Genomic DNA, 23190 nt, shown 5'->3' on the forward strand with positions numbered 1-23190 from the left:
ACTTGGAAGTGAAAATAAAATTTTATCACATAGTTTTTTGAAAGAATAAACAATAAAATCCAGAAGTACTACCTAAATTTTGGTAAACATTTTCTATCTCGCTTGAAAAGTGCACGAACTTTGAATTTTAAGGAATGCGATGAAAAACATCAGCTGTTTAAGAAAAAAAAAAACAAAACAAAAAACCAGAACGAATGCGAGTATGTTCAGAGTGGAAACGATGATTTACAGTAATATTTATTAATGGTTTAACATTTCGGCTAGCTTGTTTTCGGTCCGAAGCAAAATGCATTTTCGATTCTATACTAATTATGAGACAATGACTAGCGATGCAGCCGAGGCGAGAGACTGGAAATCATTATCACATAATTCGTATAGAATCGAACTCGTATTTTATTTTGAACGAAAATCAAGTTAGCTGGAAGGTTGAGGCATTAATAAATATTACCGTAGATAAAGTAAGGAGTAAATTCGTGATACGCGGTTTATAACTAGTGTAGAAACGATGACCAAAAATAAACGACTACCTATGATTTCAAGTTTTTAAACCTAATGACGGAAGCCTAGAGAAAATTTCCAAAATATGTGGGTTTCTAGTCTTCCTTTACCGTAATATCAACATGATAATAAAATTCTAAGTATTCGGTAAACTCCCTGGAATCCTCCATTTCATCTCCATTATACGGCAGGTGTAATTTTCGGTTAAATATCGTTACCACGACGTGTACAAAAGCAAGGAACGACGTAATAACTAGGACATGAAAATGGTGTCTACCTGGCGTCTTCGAATGGTCAAAAAGCACTCTCAGTTTTATCGAGTGACGAGGTCTGCATCAGTGAAGCGTGAAAACGTATGGATGGCAAGAAGCGCGGGCCTCGTATGCGTGCAAGTAGCACTTGGGTGAAGGCAACGACTCAACAAGGAGGTAAAATTATTGTCAAAGGATTTTCGCAAAGGGTTACCGCGGCGCGAATCCTGTGACAAAATTTAACACGAGCCGCCGTTGGACCGTGGCTCTTGGACGACATGCCGTAGCAACGCTGCGTTGCACGTCCCTTGACTTTTCGATTTTCATGCCACTGCTCCGTCCTCGCATTCATGCATGTTAATTTATACCGAATGCAGGCCCGTTTACCGGGCTGACGGTAACATCTGTTCCCATGTGGTAAACGGTAAGGTGACGCGTCGTAGCTGCACCGACGAACAGAGCAAAGAGCAAACCTTTAGACGGAACGTGACGTTGCGATTACAGCAACATTCATCACCTTCCGAAACAAAGTCCGAGTTCAATTCTATACGAGTTATGTGACAATTGACTCCGAGTCTCTCACGTTGGCTGTATCACCGCTCATTTTCACATAATTCGCATAGTATCGAACTCGCATTTTTTTATCGAACCGAAAACTGGGTAGCGCTGAAAAGGGGAGGCATTAATGAACGTTACTGTATGTACAAGGACTTGTGAACTACGGAGTGTTAGAAACATGGTCGTATATGGGTGCAAGTTGCGAAATTCTGGTGGTGAGAGGTGGGCAAGGGATGGACGTTCCACAATTTCACGGACGAATTATTCGTCGGCTTGGACGAAACTGTAGTCGACATAATAATGAGATTTCCACTAAAGATATTATAGAACATTTTGTATTATCACTGAGGTAGTTGGTAAATCAGTATCTGTGGCGACCTCTGCCGAACAATTTATGAATTACTTTTATACCGTCATTCTCAAATGCTGATACAGCAATGATGCTATGGGTTACAGGTACTAATTTTTTGATCTGTGTTATTCGATCCGTGAATAATATTATTTTAAAAGACGGCACCAAAAGGCGCCACTTGAGATCAAGAATGCCGCAAAAAAAAAAAAATAAAAAAACAAATTTATTTTCCATGCTTTTTTCCCGTTGCTGTGTTATCGCTTTGGTCCAAACTTTACGAATGACGAATGGAGGGGAGTATTAAGTGTCCATACCCTGGAGGTGGGTCCCTTACACTTCACAGATACGCTTCCTCGATCAACCGCTAACCGCGAAGCACTGCGATCTTGACAAAGAGTGGAGTAACACGGTGGAGTAAAACGTTCTACTCCATTGGCTCCTACCCACGATCACTGTCTTCCTAGTGATCCTCTAGGGAGTGATAAGAAAATCAGTCGCCATGTTGACCTAAAGCGAAAACGTAGAACACCGTTGATGCGAGAAAAGATAGACAAACAAAAACTAGTCTCCGATTTTCCTTTTCCTGTATTCTTCTATTCATGTGCCGTTGTCATCTACCGTTTTCTCTCCCTCTCGCGCTTCCAGTTCTGATCAACTTTGCATCGAGCAATAGAAAACTGGGACGCTTTTTTCAATTACTCCCTGGAGGATCGCTGTGTCTTCCAAGATCAAAGCACTACGTGTCCAGTGGACAACTTGTGAAGCATGATCGACTGGATATAAGGAACCCACCCCCACAGTCGGTGTTGCGCGACCTTGTATACGACCGTGGTTACGAAATGAGCTTCGCGACATCCACAGGGAGGCTACATGGAAACAAATCACACCACCAGCCTATCAGCAGGCATCCCAAAGGACAATTCAGTAGTTTCCTATGAGTTGTGGTTTGGATTGTCTGCTCACAGGTGATTAGTGTGGCTCGTTTTCGACGTAGTTCTTACGTGATTGCTCGAAATGTATACTTTCGCCGAATCTATGCCGCACCACCGTTTTTTTGAATTTATACCTGGACGGTCGGTAACGTTCCTTGAAACCGTTTCTGTGTAGGACAAGTTTGGTACGTAAGACTTGCGTAACAAAGCATTGAAAATGTCATAATCATTGCTAATTCAAAAGATGCACTTCCATCGCAGACGTTTTTAATGGTTTTCCTCATAAGTCGTGGTTAGCTAGAAATTATCCACTGCAATCACTGGATGCCTTCTTCACGATGACTTTTAATCGTGTGCAAAGTCCGGTGTCTAGTATCTCAGAAAATGTGCAAGAATAACATTTAGGAATAAATTTGAAAATAAAAAAATATCAGACGACGATGACTATGAATACCATTTTTAACTCTCTCAATATATCCAAATTGGTTGTATCTTTCGCGTATCTACATAATACGTATCTATATAATATTGAGGAGGCATCCAAAGTGAGTTTCCGTAGGTGGATCGGTTTAATCAAATCGGTATCATCTCTCGGAAATTGGAGTTTCCGGAATTTAGCGCTTAAACATAATTAGATTGAGCCGTCGTTACGAGTGGAGAATCCCGATTTCCGAGTCTAGCCAGCGTTGCCAATCCGTCCGCGTCCTATACATACTCGTATAACGCAAGGGCCAAACGGCCGCAACCATCGCCGTGAATTTCCCCCTGCCTACGGAATGACAGATTGCGTATTGCTCATGTGTTCTACAGTTTCGCGACAAACTGGAACTGCCCGGCCTGCACACGTGTGTCATCCCTTTCGCCATACGGCGAACAGACATCACGGAAGACCACCTGACCTCAAACCGTAATGCAATTAGGATTAATTGATTCCGGTCAATTCTGACATGCCGTGGATTTGGTGTAACGCTGTAACGCGTAAAAGGTGTATGCGCAAATACGAATTCACGACGTGATCGAGGACATCGGTCTGATTGCACTGAGAAAAATTTCATTTGTTATGGTAACTAGAAAAATTCAGTAAAACAGGAATCGTCAAAAAAAAAAAAAAACTGTTAGAATATTGTTGGAATTACGAAAAACGAGGTACGCGTATCCATTTTAGCGCTGTTGTCGATCCTTTTTTGGTGATTGCAACGCAAAATCAAGAGGGTTAGAGACATTAAAACTGCGTATAAGGAACAAGGTACGATTTGAAACCGGTCGCTCATTGACTGTGAAGTGTGATTATGACGGAGCAAAATCGAGATTCCACGACGGTCGATTCGACTTAACGCAACCACAGTACATTTGTCTGCCGTAATCCTAGTCATGTAACCTTCCACAGTTCCGAGCCGTGATCGCGAGTATCGACTTTAGTCAACTTCCGCAAATGGCCGTTCGAAATTGCGGGATGATATGGAAAAGTTACCACAACCCGAAGCTTTTATTCCACAATCTAATTTGGATGAGTTATATAATAAAAGAATATTAATGTTTTTACTATCAACCGTGTTGGAGTGGATCACCGGCTAACTCAAACATTCCCATCGAATTATCTCAGATCAAGCAGTAAGGCAGACAAAGCTCCGCACGGAAATCGAATCGGAGCTTGTATCGACTTGGGACGATGGGCTGAATTTGTTGGACGTGTTTCTGTAAAACACGTCAAGAGTCACCAAAAAAAAATTTATAAAAGCAAATGCATAAGTTTACCGCTGGTATACTTCGTACGTCTAGGAAAGTCCCTAAAAAAAGGTGGAAAAAGAGAAGAAAAAAAAACATATATACCGAAAGTACAAAGTCTGAAATGTGAAATTCAACATCTTCCGGGGGAAACTTTCAAATGTGAAACGAGTTTGGTACCGACCAACGGTTGATAATAGGAAGTCCTGAAAAATACAGGAAGGCAGGAAGCTATACGCATAAATTAATGTCGGTGAATGAAGCATTCAAAAACTGAAAGAAATTTTTAGTTCCGGTTACCGCTTGCAACATTTTGCGTTGCAATTACCAAAAAAGGATCGACGCTAGCGTAAAATGGTTAGGCGTACCTCGTTTTTCGTAATTCCAACAATATTCAGACAATTTTTTTTAGCGATACCTGTTTGACTGAATTTTTCTGGTTACTGTAACAAATGAAACTTTTCTCGGTTGGTGATCAACACATATGCGACACTCTAAATTCGGATGACAAGATAAAGTACGAGTTGAAAATAGACAGCATTGAATCACGACTAACGAACGCAACCTTGCAGCTGTAACAGGAACGTAACTACCGAAGCTTAATTGTAACTAACATGGTTCACGGTATTCGCCTGCTGCATGGCAGGACAGGTTCTCTTTTTAAGCATTGCCATAAATCAGGGGATTTACTCAATTTTCCACCAGCTTACGAGAGCTGGTTTACAGTCTTGCCCTGATGCAGACTGGGCGCGAGGAACCCGCGATCTACACGTGAAGCACACGTATGTGGATGCAGGTACACAGGTACGATAACCGCACACCAACGTTCGCTGCAGTCGACTCTTTTAGCGGTAAACAGCCGGCAGCTGGTCCAATCGCGAATCGATGTGAAAGTTCAATTTACCAAACAGAATTTATACTATTGAAACAACTATCAACAAACCTCATCCTGTGCAACTTTGGAAAGTGTACACAAGACGTTGGATTAAAAACACAGTATAAGGTTTGCATGACGAGACCAATGGTGATATCTCCATATATCCAAGTCCACGTATCGCAAATGTGAAAAAAGGGGCTTAACCTCTTGACGAAGCAACGAGAAAATATCACTTTACACAAACATTTTTGTTCGGGGCCTGCACTGCAGTTAAATCAAATGAAATCTGACTACATTCGGGATGTAAAGCACATACGAAGCGTTGGTAGGGATTGCGTAGTGGCAATATGCAATAAATTGCATTACTAATATCCTGTTATTTATTGGATAGAATTAGGCATGATTAATAGAGAATCTAGCGGAGTTTAGGGGGTGCAGTGTTTGGTGTCCGATAACTGCTTGGTAGGTATACAGGACGTAGTTCAAAGGAATCGCATGTATATGCGGCTAATGCGACGCGACATCGCGCTCACAATCAGAGTCTGTTTTCGTCACAGTCGCTGAAAAGTAATTATTGACCGTCGCTGCTAGGAAAACAGAATTGGCAGATCGGTGACTACCCATGATGGACACCGCTAGTTTTTCATTTGAACAATCCTCAGCCGCGAACACAGAAACTTGCAGGCTAAAAGTGAACAAAACATTGCAAAATGTAGTGGGTAGATAGATGATGGTGGAACATTGTGCACCGAATCAGCGTCGTTTACACCTATCAACTTAACATTTTAATATTGTTCCGACATCTTTTTAACATCATATATCTACCATAGCCTTTCCCATTTTCAGGAAGTTTTGATCGCTGTTTTTGTACGATAATAGCTTCGATTGAGGATCCGTGCAAAATATGTGAGGAATCGGCGACACTTTTATCCACAGTGGTTGGAAACTTTTTCTGTTCAATGTGCGAAAATTATTAAGTACGCTGATTATAATCAACGGAATGTCGTTACGAAAATAGTCTCTCCGTGGAGTTATTGGAAAGGGTTAAATTTTCACCGCGTCAAATTAAGTATGTAACGAAATTTCGAGCCAATTTCCGCTCGTCCATTAAACCTCATCACCGGTGAAATTCGTACATTTAGTTCAATGCCTCGGCACTCGTCGAAGAATATATCTATAAAAGTTTCACAAGCTAAACTCTCGACTCCTTCGTAACACCCGGCGGGCGTATTCTGGAATTGAAATGACGTTTTCCATCCCGATGAAATCGCAACCAATATCCAAGTTCTGAAAACCAGTTGCGATTAGCCAAGATATTATTTATAACTAGGTACGCATCCTGACAAAACACTCCGGATTTCACGGATCTATCAGCTCTACGCGTCATAGTCGGATTACAATTTGCAATACCTGCAGCCTGTCTTTTGCTGTAACTCTACTCGTGTCACAGGGATTATAATCCCATTTAATTAGCTCTGAAAGCTGGAGCCTACAGCGATGAGCTGCTTTCCGCCCAAACACAAACCGTCCCAACATCACCCGACAGCTTTTACCGCTGAAGTTCGTTACTGCCAAAATTTAAATTTTCGCCAGTGTTCAGTTGTTGCAGAAAAAACGTAGTTGGCTGCCAATTATTTTCCGTCCGATTGGATTTCCCTCGACTGCAACCTGTTAACGTACCTTGTTAACAAAACTATTCAATTCGTTTTTACATACGTCACGTTAATACTCGAGATAAGCGATTGGAAGTCTTTATAGTATCACGACCAAAGAAAATATTATAGCAGAGAAGGAGTTTTCGTCACGGAAAATTGATCGGAGAAAATTGCGAAAACAGTTAGTTTCGTGTTATGAGAAAGTGGAAGAAAGACCTATATCAGTGAAGCTGAAAAGGTGGTAACTTTCCCGGTTTTACGGGGGTTGCCTTCCTGGTTTAACCGCTCGTTTACCGAGAGTCCGAAGCTTCGCAAGCTCGGAGGAAGTGCGCGAGTACGTTTGTGAGTGCGTGGTTCCTGGCATCAGCGAATAAGAGAACGGAACCTTCCAAGCCGAGGATACCGAAGTTGGAAAAGTTTATACTGTTGAAGGAAACGTCGCAGCAACGAAGTCATCTCAATGCAAATGCATTCTAGTGGAGCATCCGGAATGTATATAATACAGAGGTGTATCAAGATACAGCGGAAATAAAGGAAAAATCGAAAGCGCCTCGCAAAGATAAATTCGAATACAAGTACGAGTCGAGGTTCGTACACTGAGAGAAATTTTTAGTTCCCGTTACCGCTCAGTCCTTAAATATTTTCATTTTTTACAACCACAGAAAAATATAGTTCTAGGTATAAAATGAAAATTAGCTTTCTAGCCGTTACCGGAAAGTCTAATATCCGTTACTATTCTTTCTCATTACGATCACTCTTACTATATTTTCTTGTAACAGTTGCGAAAATTTAATGCTTGCGCAACGATGAATTGACGTTGCATTTTTCTAGTTACTGTAACGAATGAAATTTTCCTCAGTGTACAGAGACTGCGAGGACTGTGGAAAGTGAGTTTCCTCGTCATCGAAAGGACGGATCACGACGCTGCTCTTAGTGACTGGTTGCAGGGTTGGTCGGTGTACCGTCTGCTGCGATCTCGGCGCTTTGGCGAGGATCTGTACCGTCAGCTCTCCAGGGGAATCCAATAGAGCTTCAGACCCCAGGAAGCACAGGATTGCACCAAGTTCTCGAAATTGAAAAATTCAAAGGATTTCAACCAGTGCCGGCTACCCGGCTTCCGGGTGATGCAGTGGGACGTGTTACGGATCGAAAGTAGGTACGTCAGAAGACCTCGGGGAAAAAAATTATTCCAAAAGTTCACCTATCGACGGAATCGAAGCTCAGAACTCGAAAAAGTTTAAAGCATCAAACATATAAGCTCACATTCCTCAATTTATCGAATACGCCGTAGCTTGGATGTCCAAATTCCGAAATGCGTGTGATGAAAAAGTGAGCCAAGGAAATTCTTTTTGCAAACGTACTGCTGAATATTTCATAACGTAGGTTTACCTACATGCGCATAAAAATACTTCGGAGCTTTGTGCCATTAATCGACGAAGATTCCATTCTTCTGGAAATATTTTACTTTCAATTTTTTTTTTTTTTTACGCATTACCTCGAGCACATTACTATAAAGCGTATCGATCAATCATTTGAGATTTTTACCGAATGTTTTCCTCAAAAATTCCACAGCAAGAGGGGGAAAAATAAGGAAATCGTAAAAATCGGAAGAATTCACCTACCGCCATAATCCACGCCGCAGGTATGTATATATATTATGAAATTCCTCTCATGTATAGGTATACGCATACTTCGCACTCTGAAGTAAAACATGGAGAGTGTTTGCAGCTTGAAATCGGCCGGGTTCGGCTTATATCGTGACCCTGCGTCCCTCAGAATCTTTCATTGTAGAGGAATTTAGATTCCCGGTGTGATTCTTGGCTTGGTACACGGAGACCGGAACAAATTAACTTCAACAATTACGGTGATGAGCCGGGAAAATTCAATCCCGTTACAACTTTTTTCATTAAAAGTGCAGTAAGTATATTATTTTTTACTAGTTATACAGTAGGCGCATTTAGCACTTTGGAATAAATGTTGATTCAACATTATGGCATACAAGAGTTTTCCTTTTCAATACGAGTCGGATAGTCGAATTGTTGAAAGTAGTTCAGTTGTGAATTTTTTTCTCAGATTAATGCTCGCTAAACCTCGCAGCTTTTTTTCAACATTATCACCCTTGCAATAAAATATATACTGAGAATGCGTCCAAAACAAGTGTATTTTAAATTTTAAATGGGGAAAGAGTTGAGATAAGAGTCTGAAAAAATTAAGTAATTGTTTTTGAATTATGTGAACTTGATTTGGGGGGCGTTCCAGAAAAAAATTCGTCAACACCTTAACAATGTACGTGATGTATGAAAATTTTCATACACCCGTCATTTCTTGGTGTAAATTCAAGGTGGTTGAATGTTTTTTCTTGTGTTTTTTTAGTACCTAATTAGCATCGGGATTTTCTTTGCGACGGAACACATTCAGCTGCAGCCTTTATTAAGTAAACAGTCTGAAGTCGAAATTTATAATGAGGGTTCAAAGTTCACTCGAGTCGCATCAGGCAAAGGAAAAATCGCTTACTTAATGCGAGGTGAATTGTATTAAATTCTGGGTCAAATTTATGCGGCTGCAAAATTTTTGTTGCATTCTTCACATCCTGATTGCTTTTCAATTCGTTCTCATCATTCATTTTCACGATAAACCTCGGCAGAATGAGCTTTTTAATACAGAAATTTCAACTTGGCCTGACGGGATAAGCGTTTTGTTGCAGGAAGAAGTTTTTCTTCTTTCACGTCTTCGTTCAAGTATAAAAACAAATCGACGAGTGTTGGCGGGTTGTTTTCATCCCGACGAGATTCGTCGAGTTTTTTCTATGTGCAATGTTGAGTGTCGCGTGAAATAACAGATTCTCCGTTTTCTCGCGTTGCGAGGAAGTAAATCAAAGAAGCAAAAACAAAGTTCAAACTGTGGAGAGAAGAAAAAAAAAAGAAACGAAAAAGGTAAGCAGCATATTTACCCGTTAATTGAAAATCTTTGTCAATAGTAATAATTAATTACTGCCATGCAAAATAATCATAATCACACAACCCCGGAAGGATGATAATTACAACTCCAACTCCGAAATGAATTCGGAAAACTTCAGCTAGGTCGTAGCGTTCCTACGTCAATTTTTATCGAAGCTAATTGTAAACACCTCTTAACAATTTGTACGTAGATGAAAAAATGTAGAATACAGCAGAGAATATTAGCTCGAGCGAATTCATCTCCCCGCGATCAATATCGCGAGTCTAACGGCATGTCCATCATTCGAATATCGTGAATAGTTGAGAGACTCGTTTAAAAAAATATATCTGACTTGATGTAGCGGCACATGAATTACCCAAGACTGAATATCAACATTTTTTAAATATTAAAACAACAAGTATCGAACGATCATGATCGACTGTTTTCGTTCTTTCAAAAAAAATAATTCTCCAAATGTTGACTGACAATTTTTAAATTTGTACATGTAATGAACTTTCAAAAGAATAAGTTGCCTAACAAATTCGTTGCACTTGCTCAATCAACTAACGAATTCCAGTCTTATAAGATATTATTATAGTTAACGCCCCCATCACATGAAAATTACAAAGATTTGTGACAAGACTGAAATGCTATTTATGTGTTACTTTTGGCCCAAGATTTTAATTTAATAAGAGTTAAGATTAGATTGGGAATTGTTTTTCGCTTGATGTGAAACCATAGCTCTTAGAATAGTATAAGCGTTACACATTTGTAGAATTTTGTTTTACACCAGTGATAAGCTCATAAAAAGCTCATAATTCGCACAAACAAATTTGCCAATTTTTTAGTGAAAATCGCGTTTTTGACTTTCCAGTGTTACCAAAAGTTGAAAAATCAATAATAAAAAAAAAAAATAATAATAAAACTCGACAGCGTTACCTGGGGAAACTCATAAACTAATAAAATCAATTTGACTTTTTGATTTCGGATGACCCAGTGATGAGTTACAACCGTCACCGCAAAAAAACTTTTTCATTGCGACGTCTCCGGAGATTTGCTGCCAACGGCTTAGTTTTTAATATCTTTCACTGAAATTTTCAGAAAATATTCTTGAAATGTTACTCTACAATGCTGTAATCAGTTAATTCAAAATACGTTGACTGTATCTTGTAAGAAAAGTGTTCAAAAAAGTGCCTTTTTTTTCACCAAATTAACGATACTCCCCCCCGTCCGCCGCTAAATGAAAAATCAATCCTTAGACCGCCATTAAATGAAATATTGCAATTGCCTAAAAAGTACCCAAAAAGCATGCGTATGAGTCATAGGCTTGACAGTGGTTTCCGTATTCCTGTATTCAGTACCATTTTTTGTTTTCCGCGCACTATAAGCACTCTAATCGTGAAACTGAACGTGTTTCCCCTCAATGTACTTTGAAGCATACCATTTCCTCTTCAAGACCACCCACTTTGATCGATGAAATACCTCATGAAATACCACAAAAGAACCCACGGGACAGGGGGGGGGGGGCAACGAAACGTGTTGAAACTTTACAGTGGATATCTATTTATCATTCGTTTCATGAATAAGTTGAACGAATGTCTTCCACCTATCCGCAAGTGTATTGCGAGATAAATACAACGAGAAAAATAGGAGGGAGAAATTTTTCGGAATGCGTAGAGGAAGTCACAGCTCATACATGGGCACGAGTAGCGAAGCGTCAAGTTTACACATTCTTTTGCAAAGTGGCTAGATGAGGGACCACGTAAGAGGCGGTAGCATGATGGAAGCGTTTCGTCCTGGGGTAGTTTTACCTCGTTCTCAGTTCTGACCAATTTCTTATCCCCTTCATTGACACCCCTTTACCACAAACCCAGTGAACCTCGCTCCGTCGTTCCAAGTACTTACTTCCCCCTCTAGCCATTTCTTTTCGTTTCTGCATCAAGTCTCGGATTTCGACAATTGAACGGGGTTAGTTCAGAAAATTTCCAGCCCTCCGCTACCAAACATTCCTTGCGCGTACACTTTCATCGGAAAAAATTACTGTACTACCATAATTTAAATCTTGTTGGAAGGAATTTCTGATCATATCAAAAAAAGGGAAAACCCGGTGTTATCGAAATTTCACCAAGGTTTCCCTTCAACAACGTAATACCGAGAGTTATAAGTTCGAACCGGCATGAAGAAAGACGCTCCGAATGCACTTGTACCGTTTCGCACCAAATGATTTGACTTAAACGATTGCTTATTTGAAAGAGCGCAGTTTCGAGTGTAGGAAATAATGCTGCGCTTGGATTTTTCAAATTTCTTACTTATACCCTTTTGGCACTGATCCCCTCAATTCTTTTTTCTGGTAAAAAGACGATCAATTCAGTGGCAAGCATCAAGTCTTGCTTCCAAGGAAAGTACGTCGGACAAAACAACGACAAACTTCTGCTGTTGGTTCGAAATTTTTCCTGAAACAACCACCGCAGGATATCAGTCGGATTGTGGGCCTTATAATCTAGGATTCAGACACACAGTCGAGGATAAATCATTTGCCATGAATCATCGAATCTACAATCGTCAGTGCGTAGAATTTACAGTAGCATTTCGTATGACGCAGATTTTCGCTGCGGTTGATCAACTCAAAAAAGTAGCTATATCAAGCCGGAGCCACCACATTCGAAAATCGACATATTTCCTATAAGATAATTGAGAGCTAATTAAACGATAATTAAATGTTCTACTTTCGACGTAAATGTTCCAAGGTAAAGATGAAAAAACTATGGCGGTGTCACCTTGAGAAGAGAAACATGGAACCGTCACGCCAAAAAACAAAGGGAAGGAAAAGAAATTTCGAAAAAGAATTGAAGCCAGAATAAAAGGCCCATTAAATGGCATATCTTCGAATTAATTGCTCCACATTAAAAAAAACAAAAAAAAAACCTGTTTTGGTGCCACCTCGAGATAAATCTGGAACCACCACACCAAAAATAACGGGATCAAAAAGAAATGTCGAAAAACCGTTCGGGCCAGAATTAAAAGCTCATTAAAGGTTCCACGAATCCAAGAATGAAAAATTTTTTGAAAGTCACCCCTGCAGGGCGAGAACTCCAGTAAACGAGAAATCGGTGTAACTCTTTGACTGAACAAGGTAAGAGAGTTCCGAGAGGCGTTAAAATTACTGTGAAATTAAAGGCTCTCGGTACAGTGCCCGTGCGAAATAAATGCTTCACCCCCAAGGGGAGAACCACCCCCGAACTCGACATATCGGTCTAACTGTTTGATGAAACAAGTTAGAGAGCTTCGAGAGGCGTCGAAATTACTCTAGAATTAAAGGCTCTAGATATATCGCTCGTGCGAATTATATGCTCTACCCCCGAACTCGAAAAATCGGTGTGTCTCTTTGACGGAACAAGTTGGAGGGTTTAGAAAAGCGTCAATCAAAATTACTTTACATCAACAAGCTCTTTACCGGAGAGTTCAAAAGTCCACGTTTCGGAGAATCTACTAAAGTTTGGATGTGATTCTGCCATGTGTTAATTTTCAGATTTTCAGATTTCCATTACTCGAAATGATACATAATTGAATTGACTCGAATGATGAAAAAATTGACAATAGCACAAAATGTAGGAAAAATCGAGAGAGAAATTTTAGTGAATTTTTGGAAACACCAAGTTTCTCATTGTTTAGTTGATTGTAGTTAATTTCCGTGAACGTTCGAACACGTAATTGTGTCCCATAGATACTCTCAGAATAATTTGCTAATTTAGCATCTTCAGTAATCATACGACCTCTTTATAATTCAGAAATCGGCAAAGTGATTAATTTCAGAGATATTTTGTTTACATATTATTAATTGTTTATCAAGTTGCAAACATAGTTTGACAGAATTGAAATTGTTTTTAAAATCGATATTAGTTGAGTATATAGTTATGAATAAATTAATAATAATATTTGCATATTGATGATTTTCAATATTTCGAAAATCTATAATTGAAATTATTCAATTTAAAACCACATGATGAGTGATAAATTGCTTCCAATAAAACTATCTTTCTCAGAAAATTCGTCAATCGGTTAAGAAAAAATAAATTATTTCATAATATAACTTATTGGAAAGTCGATTATTAATTTTTTGAAAAATAGTCGATCACTGAAGAATGATTTGCTAATTATTGAAAAACTTAGTGATGCAGAAGGTAAAATTAGGCTAATTTTTGTAAAAATGGTCAATCAATGAAGAGTTACAATTTTCGTAAAAAAATCGAGTTTACCTTTAAAAACTGTGTTATAGGAAGAAATTGTTATTCATACAGGTATAATATTAAACATAAAAAGATGCTATGATATGCTGAACCCTCTGCGTAGTCTTGTCTTGCTCATTTTCCATACAACCAGTCACGGAATGCAAATAGCGATAAAAGTTCTCGAGTTTCTTCGAAAGTTCCATTCGACTATATAATAGAATGAGATTTACTACGCAAGTGTTTCCCATTTACCACAAAAGTTTTGTAGATTAGAAAACGAATACTGGAAACTACGCGAAGTTCAGGAATTTCAAGAAGCGTATAAAAATTAGAAAATTCAATTATTCATTTCTAATATTTTCCCGGTTAGTAAAATTTGTATTATTTTGATTGAAAATCCGATTGAAAAATCGATAAAATTTCTACACTACAGCTATACTATTTTATTGATATCACGGAATTCTGTTAGAAAGATCAAGAAATGTCTTATTTTCTTCTATTTGTTAATAACTCAGGCTAACGATTGTGAAACAGTTTTCTCATCGATACGAAAATAACAAGTCTTTCGAATAAAATGAATCGAAGAATTTCAATCGGACAAAAAAACTCCAATAATACTTATTTTCCATTGCCTGATTGCTGTTATTTGATATTGAAATATTACTTCTATGTATTATTAAAAATTACAGGTTATGAGTCGCAAACCATCGACAACAAACATGAATTTTTGCAGATCCCGAGGACCAAGAGTATGTCAGAAAAAAATTAAAATGTGGCTACCTGTGAGAGTTTTACAAATTATTAAGAATTCAGCTTTACGGATTCCCTTAATAGATAAAATTTCCGTCGGCAATTTTAGCATCAAAAGCGCATCGAATCTTTTTCGTGGTTTAAAGGCTGATTCTATTTTCCTCAGCAACAACTCTACATGCACAAGTGTTCCGGTCAGTATAATTATGACGGATACGCGTATCTCCTTCCTTCGCGCGGAAGTTCCTGCTATATTTCAGAGACAGGCAGCATACCCGGTAGCGGGTGCAAACGGTCGGGTAACACGAGGTAATAACGTCAGGGGTTTATGATATGTACACTTACGACCTTTGACCCAGCTTATGCCGGCGCTATTTACGACGGTCGTTGCGCGATGTCATTTTGTTCGTCAAATAGGAAACGGAGCGGAATCCGAATGAAAAGATTCATGCATGCGTATGTGTCTGCCTTTGTCGGTGTATACACCTAGATGATCGCTGTCTCTTAGGTGCGTATTTCCTCTCTATGTTACGCTGAGAGAAATTTTTAGTTCCGGTTACCGCTCAGTCCTTGACTATTTTCATATTTTATCACAATCGAAAAACACAGTTCTAGGTAGAAAATGAAAATTAGCTTTCTAGCTGTTACCGGAAAATCTAGTATCCGTTACTATTCTTTCTCATTATCATCACTCTTAATATATTTTCTTGTAACTGTTGCGAAAATTTAACGATAAATTGACGTTAAAGCCTTGTTTAGCTAAAAAAGTAGAGTAAACCGAAGAAACTGATTTTGCATTGCAATTACCAAAAAAGTTTTATTAACGATACCAGTTTTACTGAATTTTTCTAGTTACTGTAACAAATGAAATTTGTCTCAGTGTATACAGAGTTCTTTCTTATTTTTTATTGTTTCTTTTCATTTACGTGTTATTTGAACGGAAAATGGAAAAAATATAATTGGTACCTCTAAATATGAATGTTAAATACTCATATTTGGCTAGAATATTCTGTTTGAGGTGCTGTACCGAAATTTTGACGCGCGTTTGAGTAAAAAAATTTTTTTTTTCTGTGAACACCCTGGTAGGCACATTATATCATCGTCACTGTCTTTCGACGCAAGTTTTTATAAATTTTGTCAGATGCGACATCGACAAAGGAGAACAGAAAACATAGCACACAGATTAAGGTGAAAAACACAACTTTCGCGAAACTTTCACCCATTTACTGCTGCTGCAGAGGTGGCTGAAAACTGGTAGAACGTCCCCCTGGTGCACTCGACTCTGTGACAGCTTGGAAAACTTGTTGAGATGTAAATAATACTCATTTATCTTACGAGAATAATAAGCCGAAAACTTATTCACATCCTCCCATTCACGGTGTGAGCGTCGAGTAGAAAATCTAGAATTTTTTTAAAAGGAATTACTTTGCTTTTCAAAAAATAAAGCTTAGCTAGATGACCAAAGTATCTGTTTGATTATGTATATTTCATACATTTATCAGTACAAACAGTGATTACGGTACATCAGGATAAATAAATTATCTAGCTTAGTTTCACCGGCTTAATGGAAAGACACATAAATTCAGCATTGAAGTATAGTGTCTGTGACAAAATCGATGAAATACCCTGAAAATTATGTTGGAATTGATAAACTTCTTGCTATTAGTCGAACGGTATCGTTTGAGCAAAAGGTTCCGCGTTGAGATTTCAGTTAGCTTGCAGATCGACAATAATTGTGAAAGTCTCGTAAGACTTTTCACTCATTTAGTCATTGTTCGATATTTCATTATTGTTCAGGGTCGTAGTCCCTGCAGCGCATGGCAGAATTATCTTGCCAGATTTGGGACCTTTGTCTTTTCTATACGGCTTAACCCGACTTGTGACCTTCCACGATAGTCCGAACCGTAACGGAATATATAGATTAAAGTGACACTATTTATATTGAAAACATTGCGTCGGTACGCAAAAAATATAATGTGTGATACCTGTGTATAGGCGATAGTTGAACGAGCGTGGCTTGCACCAGGAACCGAACTACATCTTCCGCACTTTCACACAGTATACTATTTACTGTAGGACGATTGCAATCTTTTTGGAATCGCAACCTCTGAGACCTGACGAAATATTGACACTAGGACGTTGATAGATAGATAGACCCATGCATATACTATTTTCTAGTTTTCACCAGAAGTTCACGCGTCAACGAGTAACGAGGCTAATGAAATCTAGGAACGTAGCAATATTTCAATTGCACAATAAAGTGGAATAACGTAAACCACGCAGTGGGTTATAACACGGAGTCAGGTACAAGCATATCGTACCACCTAATATTTACCTGACCAATATGCGAAATTCTTATTATCATGCAAATTGAACGACGCTGGGGGATTTTGCGAGAGTAACGAAACTGGCGATTAAGCCGTTATAACGGTTATACGTAGTAAAATTATAACGATGAACTTCGGCGTAATCAGTGTCGCATCGAGTCGTGGATTCGTTGCCACGTTCAACTCCATTGCAGTTGAAACCCAAAAGCCACGAACAAATTCAAGAGCTACGGATGTCGCAGTCAAACTGATTGTGAGGCCGATTAGTTCATCCCTCTTGGATTCTTAGGTATCGAAATGTTTTCAGAGCAATAGAACCAAATTGGGTCTTTAGACCTTCTACAATTTTTTACTTACACCTCTTTTCTTTCGCGTTTTCCGCATAATCTTAAAATATGAAGAAAAAACTCTCAATCAACGAAAAATTACAGATTGTGTGGAAATTTGGATTATTCGCTGAATTCCGATAGCCAAATTATATTGCATCGAGCTGACGGGTATTACCGACAACTTGTCTTTCTTATCAAAGAATTGGGTAAAACCCAAATTAGTGTTTAAAATTAACAAAGTAGATTTTTCGTTAAATAATTTCAACCTTGTCAAATTGAATTGACCGAAACAAACAATTAGTAAAATATTTGCGGTAGTTCATTGTTTTTAAATCGAAGTACAAAAAGGAACGTCAGTAAAAAAAACTCGTGAATCATACGACTCCAATATATTTCAAGTGAATTTTTTTCAGCCATCCGATAAGAAACGTCAGGTATAATTCCTAACAAAGCTCTGACTCTTTCCTGCAACGCAACCAACAACCGATAAACTTTATCACACATTTGAATGGCAGAGGTCAACGAAACACCCGTATTATTTAGGTATCACATATTTTCGCCCAGACATCATTTACGTACGTGAAATAAATTTTTTTTCATAAGTGATAATTAGCCACCCGACCGGCTTGAATCATTAGCCGTAACGCGCATCTCCATTTTAAGGGCGGTGGTAACAAACAGGATAATTATGACTCTACCTATGTGTACGCGTTGACTTCCACGATGGATTTATCGGTACCGGAGTACAGGCTGCAGGTAGGACATCAATCACGGAGGATAATGTTCGAACTGAGGGAACAATTTGAAAATTATACGTAACCAACGTCGACGCACATGCAGGAATATATAATCCAGACACGATAGTTTAACGCGCGTTACACACACGTACGTATGTGAATACATGAATTGTAGATATGAGAACGACCGCCGGTGCACGCGTACAAAACCGACAATGAACACGATGCCGGCATAATATATAATAATATGATATTCGATACGCTTATAGCCTGTTCCGCAGCTTCGTTATTCCACGTTGGTTATTTTGATACCAGAAAACGCAGCTACAACCCCGGAATACCGGAATACATATATCAGCCAATACGTCATTTCCCCGGAATATTACGAGCTATGTACCATTCGTGAAAACGGGTGTAATCGAGCGTACATCGAGTTACAGGTACGCGGGCGTGCCGCTACTGGTTAGTTTTCGATACTTTGTAATTTTACTTAATACTAGTTGCACCGTGTTGCAATTCATATTTCCGAATTTGCGAGTCTGTTTCGCCACCTCTTTGCGCGAGTATTGAATTCGCAATACCTTTCGCGTTACATGAAACCCTGTTGTTAAATGAAAGAAAGGAATTAAAAAGGCCCGCAACTGCCCGAAAGACATTTTCTTTTTCCAAAATAGAGACAAACTTTTTTCTTTGCTGCGTAATTATTTGTCATAGTTATTGAAAAACGCGGGAATCCTGAGGGAACTTGGGATCCTGATTTTAGTAAACAACCTGATGCAACAAACATTTTAAATTATTTGTAAGATATCGGGGAAGAACTGTGCTGTCGGTAAATTGTTTTGAGTCAATTACGCGAATACAAAATTACGGAAAACTCTGTGCAAACTGTAAGGCTTTCGTTACTTCGCAAGGAATCGATGTACGGTAAAAAATATCTTTTAAAACTAAGTATCGCTTCAAGTAACGCATCGTTTTGCCGCCAGTTGTCACAGCGCCTTATTTTCGTTTTCAATACGTCCATCGTTTTGCGATAATAAGAATATTTCACAAAAGTATTGAGTTATTGTGAAACAGAAAAATTTACATTTTCGCTAATAAATTGGGAACAGGATAGCCGATTCCACTGAAAAGATAATCAGTCCTAAGTTAGAAAAAATCGCACCGATCGAGAGCAAAATCACCGAAAACCGTTCGTCGATACGCTTTCGCGAAGACGAGAAAAAACAAAGACCAAGGCTGAAAATGATATGTTATCTTCTCAACATTTATTTCTCACAATATTTCGATGTTTTTTGAACCACAGCATAGGGAACATAAACTTAAACCCTATACTGCATACATCGCGGAGTAAGCGAGAGCAAGCATAGATAAGAATATTATACAGTACAATATCTTGTAAGAAATATCGGTTCCACTTTGCTAGCTTCCATTACTACGGATCGCATTAGCGATAGGAACGAACAGAATTACGAATCCTTTCGTCATACTTGGAGGGGGGCGCTGTATGTTTTCCTTTTTTACTCGTCGCTGTTTTCTCGACCTCTTTTTTATTATTATTGTTATTATTATTATTATCATTGGGATTGTTTTTTGTTCTCGAATGTTTTGTTCAGCTCTGTTCACACTCACTTATCTAGTAATCATCACACCAGGTAATTCCTGTGAAGCCAGCAGTACATGATTTTTTTGAAAATTGCTGCAATCAAAATGTCGAAGTTAGTAATGTCTGATTTTCACATTTTCAGAGCAACTGAATGGCGACGGAACTTGATTTCTTTAAATTTTTGACAAATGTTTTAATCTCTAATGCAAGCCAGCCTGCTATAAAAAAAAGACGCGTCATATCATTCCTTAGAAAAGCGTCATAGCGAAAGAATGAAAAATATAAAATGAAATGAAATGGCACTTTTTGATTCAGTGGCGCGGAAAATCGAAAGGTCGATTTTAGCCGATTTGACGCTAAAGTAAGTTCCAGAAGCAACATCAAACAGATAGTCTAATCATTATGTTCTGCTATTATATCATGTGCAAAATTATCGTGTTGGGTCGATATCCGAGTAAAGAATGGGATAGGTCGAATGAAGTTAATTTCATGTTCAACTATGACGTACAAAACACACACTTACTCTGGGAAAAAGCACACAGGTTTCGACTACAAAGATAATAAAGAATTCATTGTTTCTGATAAACTATTCCGCAAATTGAATTAGTAATTAGTCAATTTGCATATCCATTTTTCACAGTGAAAATCTTTGCGGTGAATGTCGAAGATGATAAATTTTCATCTTTTATTCCTGCGCTTTAAAAATATAAAAAAAGAATGCCTGTACTTAATTTTCACTCGAGTAAAAATGAGCCAAGTTTGAATGTCCTGAAAAATGAAATGTATTCATTGGAATGGAAATACTTCACGATGATACAACGCGAAAGTGCTACTTATATAAATGTTGCATATCTGTATGAGGAGGGTTTAAACCTGGGAATGCTGTAGCGATCTGCTCTGAGACTGATGTATAATAAAAGGACAATGGAATACAACAAATAGGTCGAAGCAGGTCTGTCGACTGAATCCGGTGTACTCAAGTATCGATAAAATATTTACGAACAGTGATGTATACCTACCGACTCCCGGGAACTTAGCGTCTCGAGTTAAAACCTCCAGGCATACTTTTTAACCGGAGGGAATTTTATCTCCGATTTTCTCGGCACATAGCTCTTTCAAAACGCAGCAAAGGACAAGTCCATAGATAACATGGTATCGCGGTTAGTAGTAATGACAAAAAATCGAGCATCTACTTGAAACTATTATATAAACAAAGTTATAAAGTAATGAACATGCTTACACGTTAATTTCTGTAAATTCTTAGTCTTTCTCTACGTAAACAATATGAGCCATACGTCATCATATATATATATGGAGTGAATGACGTTACGGTAACGATTCATGCTGAGGAGAAACCGTAATTTCGCAATTTTGGAACTGTTTGAAATTCAGTAAGCCGTTATAAAACAAAACGTATTCATATTTTGCAATCTTAGTTCCCTCAAAATCATTGTAAAACGAAGGAAATAGTCATTTTTCTCAATATTTCCGTACGATAACATTACCAACTTCAACCTCGTCATACGTCTCATTTGTCAGCTTGATAAATAACAGTTACACGATTAAAAGAAAAAACAATACTTCACGGAGAAAGAGTGAAGAATCCACCGGAAAAAAAAAGAAACAAACAAAAATTTTAATCCTTCGAGCCGGATTTGAACCAGCGACCTATGGATGTCTCTCACTTCGAGTCGTAACTCAGCCAACTACAGTCCACCGCTCTACCAACTGAGCTATCGAAGGTCTTGTCGAAATATAGCGAGTATTTGGTGTTGAAGAAAGTTAAAACAATGAGACTAGAAAAAAACACGAATATTAATGTACAACGGTGGCATCAACCGCTCTTGACCTCTCTGTTAAAATCGGTGTGCTTGATGCAGAGTTCCCGAATCTCTGGGCACAACGTGAATTCCACGTATCTGTATTTAACAAATAACAATAAATTGTGCTTAACATTGATCGCTCTTGTCGGAGCTATTCGACCGTTAGGACGAACCTGTCAAGACGAGGACGAGAGACGACATTAATGAGCAGATGCTGCGCCTAACGCCTACGAATAATTCGCTTGATTTCGTAAGCGTACTCAATGACGAATAATCGAAAGGCCAAGTTCATTAACAAGAGCGACACGTGCGCTGTTGTTTGCTATTGGTCGAAGGCGTCGCCTCGACGCTACGTAACGCAAAACAAAGCGCAGCGATTACGTACAGTTTTGACCGACGCACGAAGCGAGCGGTCGAGTTGCAGTTGTTCGAGAGATAACAAACGCGAGGGATATAACCTCGGATTGCACTTACCGGAGGTGAAATTGTCAACGTCTCCGAGATTCGCGCCGAATTTGGCAGCAGAACACCGTCGATGATTCAACGCTGCGACACCCGCCGTTACGTCACTCGTTACTAATTACACTTGCGTGATGATTCCAGGGCGCTTTTGTTGTTTACTCGTGGCACCATAGCACACATTACACCCTTGGGCCGTGCTCGGACGCTCGTGCACGCCGCTCACGATGTTTTCCTTCGTGAATTCCTACGCCTCGAAGAATCACGGGGCCTTTCTGGCCTTGGACAGTCCTGAAAAGCTGAGTCGCCTCGCGTGTCGCCATCTATCGTACCAGACTGGCGTTAAGCCGTGTATGCGTGATAAAATAGGTTAATAACGTTTCGGGTAAGCAACATCTTTACAACAGCGATTGATGAATGCCTGCGCGTTTGCACGGGCAGCTTCGTTTAATGGTATTGCAGTTTTCGATGGTATAGCTTGCGCCTAAAAGCGTTGACCGAAGATATAGACGTGAGCACGTTCAGCCGTGGGCTAATATTTCCTCTGGTTGAGCAGGCTGAGTGGTTTCGCGGGTAATTCTATTGTTCGGCACTTGCTGACCCGTCTTACGGGATCCCAGCGTTAAATCGCGGCGGTATGGTAGAACACTATAATTTCGGCCAGGCCCGTCGGCTCCCCTTGCCAGCAGTAGACTTACATTGGAGCTGATTTGTAGGTTAACTATAACAAAGAAGAGAAATATTCAGATTTTCAAACTTTTGCATATTTTTGAACTTTCTACATCCATCTGTACCAAACAATTTTATAAAAACTTTAATTTCTATCGTTTCTCTCGAAAGAAGTGATGCTTAGTTTTGAAAGACCGTAATTTATCCCATAACACACGGGAATTATTTATACAGTAATCTTCAGATTGACTATAATAACGGAATTCCCGTCATCAGGAATTCGTAACATTGTAAACACAATTATTTTTATTTCGACAGAACTACCTTCAATAAGTGAACAATGTTATATAATAATTATTAAAATCTGTTCAGATAATGAATCTAAATCTTATCTTTTCTATCCCAATATGCCTTCACATTTCTCTTGAAGTTGAAATGCAAGAAATTCGGAAACATGGTACAGATTGCAAAAAAATGAC

The 23190-nt window shown here is 38.8% G+C and overlaps 1 protein-coding gene and 1 non-coding gene across 4 annotated transcripts in view; both read right to left on the reverse strand.

The window, feature by feature from the left end:
• The window catches only part of LOC124296725 (prolyl 4-hydroxylase subunit alpha-1), a 141545-nt gene extending 119172 nt beyond the window's left edge, over positions 1-22373 (reverse strand). Inside the window, exon 1 of one of the 3 annotated variants that reach the window (XM_046747025.1) lies at positions 22058-22373. The gene's annotated coding sequence lies outside the window, so the exon portion shown is untranslated. The remainder of the gene's footprint in view (positions 1-22057) is intronic. The other 2 variants (XM_046747024.1, XM_046747027.1) reach the window with 2 other exon arrangements.
• On the reverse strand, positions 21401-21503 carry Trnay-gua (transfer RNA tyrosine (anticodon GUA)). The gene is made up of 2 exons: positions 21467-21503; positions 21401-21436 (listed from the first exon to the last, which is right to left on the reverse strand). It is a non-coding gene; the product is annotated as a tRNA-Tyr (tRNA).
• Positions 22374-23190: the final 817 nt, after the last annotated feature.

This window comes from Neodiprion virginianus, chromosome 1 (genome assembly GCF_021901495.1).
Source record: "Neodiprion virginianus isolate iyNeoVirg1 chromosome 1, iyNeoVirg1.1, whole genome shotgun sequence".
Taxonomy (NCBI): domain Eukaryota; kingdom Metazoa; phylum Arthropoda; class Insecta; order Hymenoptera; family Diprionidae; genus Neodiprion; species Neodiprion virginianus.